Raw genomic sequence first — 8,592 nt, 5'->3', positions numbered from 1 at the left:
CACTAATCAACAAGATCATTATGGTTAATTATGGACTAATGGGGATTGGTGACTAATCATGGGTTAACGGCTCTTGTGTGAAACGTTTGACTAGGGGGTGTATGGTCGTAGGGAACATGAAGAGGCTTGGGCCAAAGGCCCAATTACTCAACCCAAAGAAAAAAAAAACGGGTTCCATAACGTGAACACCCAACGTTGGCCTCTACGTTCTAAAACAGAGAAAGTGTTCACGTTACTGTGTAAAGGACACTCACCGACGACGCCAAACTTGGTACAATACGTGAGTGATCGAGAAGCTCCGTGAGAAACCCGACTCCGTTTGTGCATTACGCTTCGGTCGTTGTTCCATTGATGACGAAGAAGATGCGGTTCGGATCCGTGCACTTTATGTGGTCGATGACGAACGACAGAGAGAGCTTCACGCTCTTGAGTATCGTCGCCGCTTCTTCTTCAATTTCTTCCCGTATGCGGAATCGTGCGCTTTGTTGCTATGTGCTTATTGCGTCATTGTTGATTCGTTCACGTCGTATGCGTGTTGTCGGTGGCGAACAGTGGAGCTTATGCGTGGAGAGCGACTTGATTCACTATTATCGACAATGAAGAGTGAAGGATGCAATTTTCCGATTTGTGCTTTGCAGTCGTCGTTCTTAAATTCTGTCACGTTTCAGAAACGCCTCCGTCGTACGCCGTAAGTTTATCTTCGCTTCTCCTTTCTGAATTCTCTTTTTCGGTTTTTCTTCTGCTTCTTCTTTTTTATTCCGTTTGTGGTCTGTGATTGAAGATTGTGAATGGTTTGGTTATCGGCGATGTGAGAAGTGGAGGGTTCCGCGGCGGGTTGCAGCGTGAAGGTGAATGGAGGTTTGGTTGAAGAAGAAGTGGTGGAGGATGGTTCTTTGTTGAAGGAGATGATGGAGGTTACGGTTGGAGATGTTGTTGTGTTGAAGATGGAGGATTGGAGAAGTAAAGGGGATCAAGCAAGAGGATGCAGAGTTGTGAGAATGAAGAGTAAAGTGGAAGAATGGTCAAGAAGTTGAAATGAGGGTGGAGAAGAGGGATTGAAGAAGCATGTTAGACAGTTCGAAAGCTGTTGGAAATTAGTTATTCGGTTGAGGCAGCTAGCAGGTTGGTTTTTTTTGTTGAAGAGAATTTTGGTTGAAATAGTTGGAGTTTTTTCGGTTGACCTTTGCGTTAATGCTTATCCTTTTTCTTTTATGCAGGTTTTCTTTTTCTGTTATATGGAGGAGTTGTTATATTTATAAAAAAAGCCACTGCGAGGTGATGTTTATCAGTTAAAAAAAGCCACCGTGAGGTGATCAATTCAGTTTTTCTTTTGAAGGGTTTGAGAAGTTTGCTATGAGGTTGATGACAGCTGGAGAATTCAGTTGGAATTTAGTTAGAATTCTGTTACAGGTTTTTGGTTTTGTTAGAGAAAAAGAGAAGGGTAGTTATTGGAGTTAATGGTGAAGTTTGGTTAGAAGGTTGTGAGTAGTGAAGTTGGTTACGGGAGTGTTGAGTAGTGAAGGTTATTATGGAAGAAGTGGTGTTGCGATGAGTTGGTTCTAGGAATGTTAAGGAGTGAAGGTTATTATGGGAGATGTGGTGGAATTCTGGATTGAATTCTTAAGTGTGGATTCTGAGTTTTTGGGAGAAATTTTTGATACAGAATTTTGGGTTGTTTGACTTAATTCTGCCAACTCTGTTTTGGAATTGTGGAGAGAAGTTGAAAGTTGGTTTAGGGGTACACACAAGGAATAATGATCATATGATATGACATTGAACTTAAGCCAAAGATCCAGAACAAGTGGCTTTCGACTGGATCTTAGCCAAGCAAGTGAAACATACACTCTATGGAATGATGGTGGACTAATGAAGTAGGATTAGGGGTACACACAAGAATAATGCTATGAATTAGGGTTTGGGGGACATGATTAGGGTTTATAGAAACCAACAAGAAGTCACATTTGAATCTCCAATGTTGAGCATATATACAGACTTCAAGAGATACCTCCAATTAGAGTTTGATAGTTTGAGCCCACCTTTAGCCGCAGAGAAACCCCAGTTTCCACTAGGTGCAAGCACAAAGCCTGAAATCTAAGATACTCGTCCTCTTGTATTGGACCATGATTATGCAAATGAAACAAAATGATATGAAGATACATACATGACTAGGGTTAGTGACCTAGATGAACTTTTTGAGGGGTAGGGTGAATTTTGGGGTATGCCACCGGTTTTGTAGGTGTGGCGGTGGTGGTCGCGCTGAGCTTTTTTCATCTACTTTCCTTTTCCGATTTTGAGCCCGTTCTAGCTATAAATTCGTTGTCATTGTTCTATTTTGTTTTGTGTTATTGCAGGTGGTTATTCTGTTGATATTTATAAAGTTTGTGTTTTAATTTGAGTATGAGTTTTGTTGTGGAATTATTTGAGTCTTGGTGGAATGAATTTACAGGTTATGATTTATGGTGGTAGTGAGGCTTTAGATGTATGAAGGTTTTGTTATATGAGTTTGTGAAAGGTTGATGATGATAAGTAGGTTGAGGTTTAAGGTTGGAGGTAGTGAAGTTTGATTTGAGGAAGAATGATGTATGAAGAATAATGGAGCTTATGGTGAGAATGAGGTTTGGGGAAGGTTGAAGAACGTGGGGAGTAAGAGAGATCTTCATGTGAATTTTTTCTCTCCTCTCTCTTGCTGAAAATTTTGTGTTATATAGAGAGTGTGTGGAGTTTTAGATCCACCTTTTATGGAGAACATGTGAGGTGGAGATATTTGTGAGAAAATATTTTTTCTTGCGATGACCCTTTCCTCCCTTCCATCTTTTTCTCAATTTTGAAAATTGAGGGTGATCCGTTGGGATGGGATTCGGTAAAGTTGTATGTGACTATGCCACAGGTCTCCTAGTCCTTGGGGGTAAATTCCCTTTTTTAATTGTAAAATGAGAGAGGTATTAATCTATTGGAGGCGTCGCGTGTATGAAAACAAATGGGTCTGCTCCCCCACTTTAGCAACACATCTTTAGGATTACATAAATTAATTAAAGTTCCAGAATACCCTTGTGGGTCTCATTTATTGACAAAAATGAATTAACACTAATAAACCCAAATAAAATCAAACATTTAAAAATAATCACAGTAAAATCGAAATAAAACTAGATTTAATCCTATTTTTTAGACATTTTGGTAAAAAAACAAAAATAAAAGGGATAAAAATGAATAAAATCGAGCACAAAAGTTCTCAAAAAAGTAAAATCAATGCACCAAAATGATCAGCATAAAATAAATCTTTAGAAAACAAACAAGTTTTTATCAAATTTTTAAGTAAAAATATGTCTGGTTGAAAAGGCTTAGGTTGATCAAAAGGCGACCGAAAAAAGAGTCGAAAAATGAAACGAGCACGGCAGATTAACTGTAGATTTATAAAGCTAACGTCTGCAAGTTCGATTTCAAAAAAATTCGCCTGCTAATTTTATGTACATTTGAGAATCGATTTAACTGGTCTGTTTGTAGAAACAAGAATTTATTCTGGTCAATATTTTAAGCATTTTGCGAAAAGAAATGCATGTTATGATATGCAGATGATACAAATGTCTGATGAATACATTGACTTATTGATCAAGGGGCAAAATTAGGATATGAAACTTTTCATAATAGGTGCAAACCTTTCTTTGAAAAAATTTATTAGACCTTTCCTTCTTGATAACCACCATCTCATCTACCTCAGTTAAATATCGATTTGCTCTATTACCCTTAACAACATTGGCCATGAATTAATTTCTTCGCTTCTTAAATTAGACTGAGCATTCACACCATACCTTTAATATCGATTTGCTCTATACCCTTAACAACATCTAGTATTTTGATATTACTCATTCAATCTCATTGAATAATTTTATATTTTGTTTTGAATATTCTTGCATTACACATAGTTGCATACACACTTGCATTTGGAGAAGTGCATTGTGGAAGTGGCTTGAACTAATCAAGTTTCTCCCATATTTTGCGCATTTTAGTGAATGATTCTAAAACTTTCAAATCTCCTTGCATGAAACTAGAAATAGATGATGGATGAATATAATATGTATTTCATGCACCATCTAGATTTGAAGAATTCCCTCCATTGTTGTTATTATTATTGTTATTATTTCTCCCCATCGCAAAAGCACAAAGAAGATCTAGATTTAATCAGACTCTATGATACCATGACAGTGTTTCTTCTATTTATGTGAGATTCATCAACAAACAAAAGAGTAAACAATGAATGAGAAAAAAATACATTCTTAATACTTGTGAAGAAGATACAAACTTATATTAAAGTGAAAGTGGGAGAGCTAATTAGACAAATTACATAACAACTTTAACGACAATAAGTAACTTTCTAACCAATCTCAACTAATGGCTAGAAATTGGATTCTTGTGTTTATTTATTTAAATTTTAAAATATTTTTCTTATATTTTCATTATGTAATACTTCAAATATCATTCATGATACATATTTTATCTAACTATAAATATGTAAATATGATATTTTTTATAATTTTGAAAACTCACCTAATGACTAGAGTTTCTAAGTAACTTGTATTTACACGCCTTTCTATCAATCAAAAATACATAATTGTCTATCATGAACTTTTCATACTCATGAATTTCAAATTTAACATATACAACAGCTATAATATAGGCTCACATGAAATCTTAAAATATTATTCCATTCTTTTGTGATTCTCCATTTTTTATCTTGAAATATTATAAAATAGTTGAAATATTTTATAATAAGAATGATTGTTAAGTTTTGTAGGTGGCCACTTTACAAAATATGTTTAAAAAGACAAACATAGCACTTTAATGCACTTAAGAGAAAAACATAACCCTTTAATATACTTAAGAGTCTAACACAACACATTTAAACTCTGTAAGTGTACAACTATTTAATGTATGTAAAAGAGAATAAAATTTATACATTATAAAGTGATAAACCCATAAAATATTTCTTACATGCAAAAGGGTGAAAATATGGCTGAAGTTGTGAAGTTTCTTTATGTTATTATCATATTTCTTTCCTTGATTCTTGTTGCAGTGAATCTTGAAGGTAAACTATTTTATTTATCATTTTTAAATTTCATTATTTATTTTTTCACTTAATATTTTATCTCATTGTAAAAACACTCTTTTTTTATAAAGCTGTTAATTTATAAATATAATTTTTTTTCATTATTGCAGATATTGATTGTTCCAACAAATCCAACAAATTCAACAAATTCGATTGTCCACGAGATATGTGCTTGTATCCTTTAAGAGCAAAGTGCCAATATTTGGAAAAGATAGGTAGTTTACTTAGAGGAAAATGTGGATGTGCTTGAGAGATTTTCACATAAGCTCTTTCTAAAATCATCTTTGAGCTTTCATTTAGCTTTTGTGTTGGTACTCAATAATTTGAATTTTTATTTTTTACTTTTTAAGTTCCTTGTAGTTATGGATTTAAAATTATGATAATGAAATTAAATAAAGTATAGAATATATTGTTTAGATTTTTTTTAACTCTCGTATTTCAAGTAACATTGTCACTTATTTTAATAAGGACTGTTGTCTACGAATCAAGATTTATTACACGTTTTGTATTCCTTTGTATATTTCTTTCTACCGATCTCATAAACATGTTTCTCTCTCATGTATATCCATCTGAAAATGCATTGAAGGTATCAAAGTCATAAAACAGTAAAGGTAGAGAATTCTTTCCTGTTGTCTATATGTTTGTTAGTACTCAATTTCTTACATGTGATTGTAGTTTATAAGGTTATTATTTCTTAGGAGCCCCAAATATAGAGGCCTCTATAAATGTTTCAGCCTTAGGATTGATAAGATCAATCTCCAATTCACAAAAGAACACCACTTAAATAGAGCTTTTCACCCTCGTGAACTTGCTCTAACCTCACAAAAATACTAAAGCCTTTAATAATCTTTATCAATCAAGGGTTGTTACACATTTGTACTTTTTTTAGCAAGTATAGTGGTACACCGATAAAACTTACCTGGGCCACCACATCGACAATCACAAAAGACATTGCTTCTGGTTCTAACCTTCCCAGCCCATGCTTGCTAGGAGGCATCATCTCTCGTACAGGAGGATAAGGATAACGGAGGCAAAAATGATTTCAACACCATGGAAAAAATGTGTGCCGCTATTGACGAACATTGGTGTCAAACCCAAAAATTGGAGGACAACATCCTTCACATCCAACAACGTCAGCACAAGGCTACCCCCACAGATCAGGGGGAAATGTTGACAGAGAAATATGAACTATTATGTATAAAAATCGGTAAAATCATTGAATCCATACAGACTCGTATTCTCCACTTAATCAACAAATTAGACAATTTGTGTAAATCAATTTCTTAAAAATATTGTGCTAATTTTTTTTTGAGATCAATGTGTAGGAAATGACAACCTAAGCTAATAGCCTTTAAGGAATCTTACAATTGGAAAACTTTGGATGTTTCAACCTTATTCGGAAAACGTACTGGAAATGAAAATGAATTAAGAAGGCTCGCTATAAGAAAAATATATTCCAAAAAGAAAGAGAAAGTGAAAGAAGAGAAGCGAGAAATCTCTTTGGAAGCCTCCTCATTTAAGGCAATGAGAGTAGAGGAAAAGTGTATATATATGCTAGAGATAAGGCACAAAAATAGTGTCAAAATTACCCTTTGATTCGAGTCAAAGATAACATGAGTGATTTCAATCTAGTGAGAGAATGACTAAAACTAAGATATGAAGAACTAATAATTTGGTTGTTTGATGTAAATCATGATTCGAGTCATGTGATTGAAATCACACTCAATCATGTTTTGATTCATGCTTCTCTTCTTTCACTTTCTCTTTCTTAGGGAGTCCTAAGTACTCCTAGGGAGCCCTTTTTTATGTGTGCATGTGTTTTTGGTATAAAAGATGTTTGAAACAAATAGAGTATGGGGATGAGAAAAAGAATTTATTAATTATATTTTTGTGTTTGGCAAAACCTTCAGACTTGTGCCTACGTACTAACATAAAAATGAGGGATAAAAACCTCGTAGTTCGTGGTATCAATTTCAAAATGAATGAGTTGCTTTTAATCAAAATTATAGTTTAAAAGAGGCACAAAGGGCCCAAAAGTTTGCATGAGTGTTATTTATTTTTGTCTTTTGAAATTTTAAGTCAATATGGTTAAGTTCATTTACAAGTTTGATTAAGAAAAGAGTTTAAAAATGCAATGGCATAAGGCCAAAGTTTCTAATTTGCAATAAAGTATAAGTTTTGAAATCAAAAGCAGAGATACTTTTTGAAAAAGAGGGAGAGATTTTGAAATTTAAGAAATGGGAGAAGATGAAGAGGCTATCCTAAGCATAAAAATAAAAGTTAAGAGTTGAAAAGATCTGACCAATGGGATACAATCCAACAGACAAGAATGTCATATAGAAAACCCACTTTCCCTTTGGACTTTAAATCAAGCAATAATCAGCAAGCAATATGAAGAGCAAGGCATCAAATAAAGATGGCCATATCCAAGCAAGTAAGTCCATAGCTAACAGTCTTCTTTGTCTTCTCATGTATCAAATGAAATACTCCTTGGTTTTTGCTCAGAATAAGGTCTTAGGCATGAGATCAAAATAACAATTGCATCAAGACCATGGAGCATATGAACTCAAGTGGATCCAAATACTTGCATCAGAAATGTTGGCATTGACCAAATCCTTTTGCATATGGAATGTTGACTAATTCTAAGTCCAAAAGTTCAGATCAAACCCAACAGTTCACACAAACATTTTTAGGGTTTTTGTTGTTTATTAAGTTTTTTAAGGTCCTAAGACCACAAACACAAACAAAATACACAAACAAATATATACAATCAAAATATATGGCTCAAATGAGCAAAGTGAAAATGACATAAACATAACAAAGCTAAATGATATGTAAATGACAATGAATGGTAAATGACTTGAAATTAAATTGCATAAAGTAAATGACTTGAAAGTAAAGCAAAGTTAATAATAGTTAGTGTTAGTCAAAGTTAATTAGATGTTAGTGGAGTTTTGCTTTTTAATTGATCAAGTCATTCTTTGGAGAACACTCAACCATTTATTCACAAACATGGATCCTTGAACTAAGACAACTTCCAAAGGAAGGAAAAATGGCCAAGTTTCCACATAATACCATGAAAGATGGGAGACTTAGAATCTCACAGACTAGAATGTTAAACAATCGTAATTGGCTTTATGTAGAAGTCACAACCATCTGAGGTCGGGCAATAAAAAGTTTAGGTGCTAATGCATGTTAGAGATTTGGTATAATGAACCAAACTCCTAAAACATACCACACACTAAAAGAAAAATATCAAAGGATAGACCTATCTCATCTATACTTGTATTGGTTCATCTAACACAAGGTTATTGATGAACCAATTAGCCTTAGGATTTGGAGATTTCATTGGTCAATGAAAGGGATGAGAAATAATGGGATTGAAGATGAAGAGGGGAAGGAGATGAGAGAAACACAAATTGGTCATGGGAGAAATTTTATCAAATTAAAATCATTCATTCATTTTGGGAGATGAAATGTACATTTCATCA

At 34.0% G+C, this 8,592-nt stretch overlaps 1 long non-coding RNA gene across 1 annotated transcript; it reads left to right on the top strand.

The window, feature by feature from the left end:
* The first annotated feature begins 212 nt into the window (after positions 1–212).
* Positions 213–2,415, top strand: LOC127107105 (uncharacterized). The gene is made up of 3 exons (XR_007795631.1): positions 213–688; positions 782–1,122; positions 1,218–2,415. It is a non-coding gene; the product is annotated as an uncharacterized LOC127107105 (long non-coding RNA).
* The last annotated feature ends 6,177 nt before the right edge of the window (positions 2,416–8,592 follow it).

This window comes from Lathyrus oleraceus, chromosome 7, assembly GCF_024323335.1.
Source record: "Lathyrus oleraceus cultivar Zhongwan6 chromosome 7, CAAS_Psat_ZW6_1.0, whole genome shotgun sequence".
Taxonomy (NCBI): Eukaryota; Viridiplantae; Streptophyta; class Magnoliopsida; order Fabales; family Fabaceae; genus Lathyrus; species Lathyrus oleraceus.
This window is presented reverse-complemented; position numbering and strand designations above follow the sequence as displayed.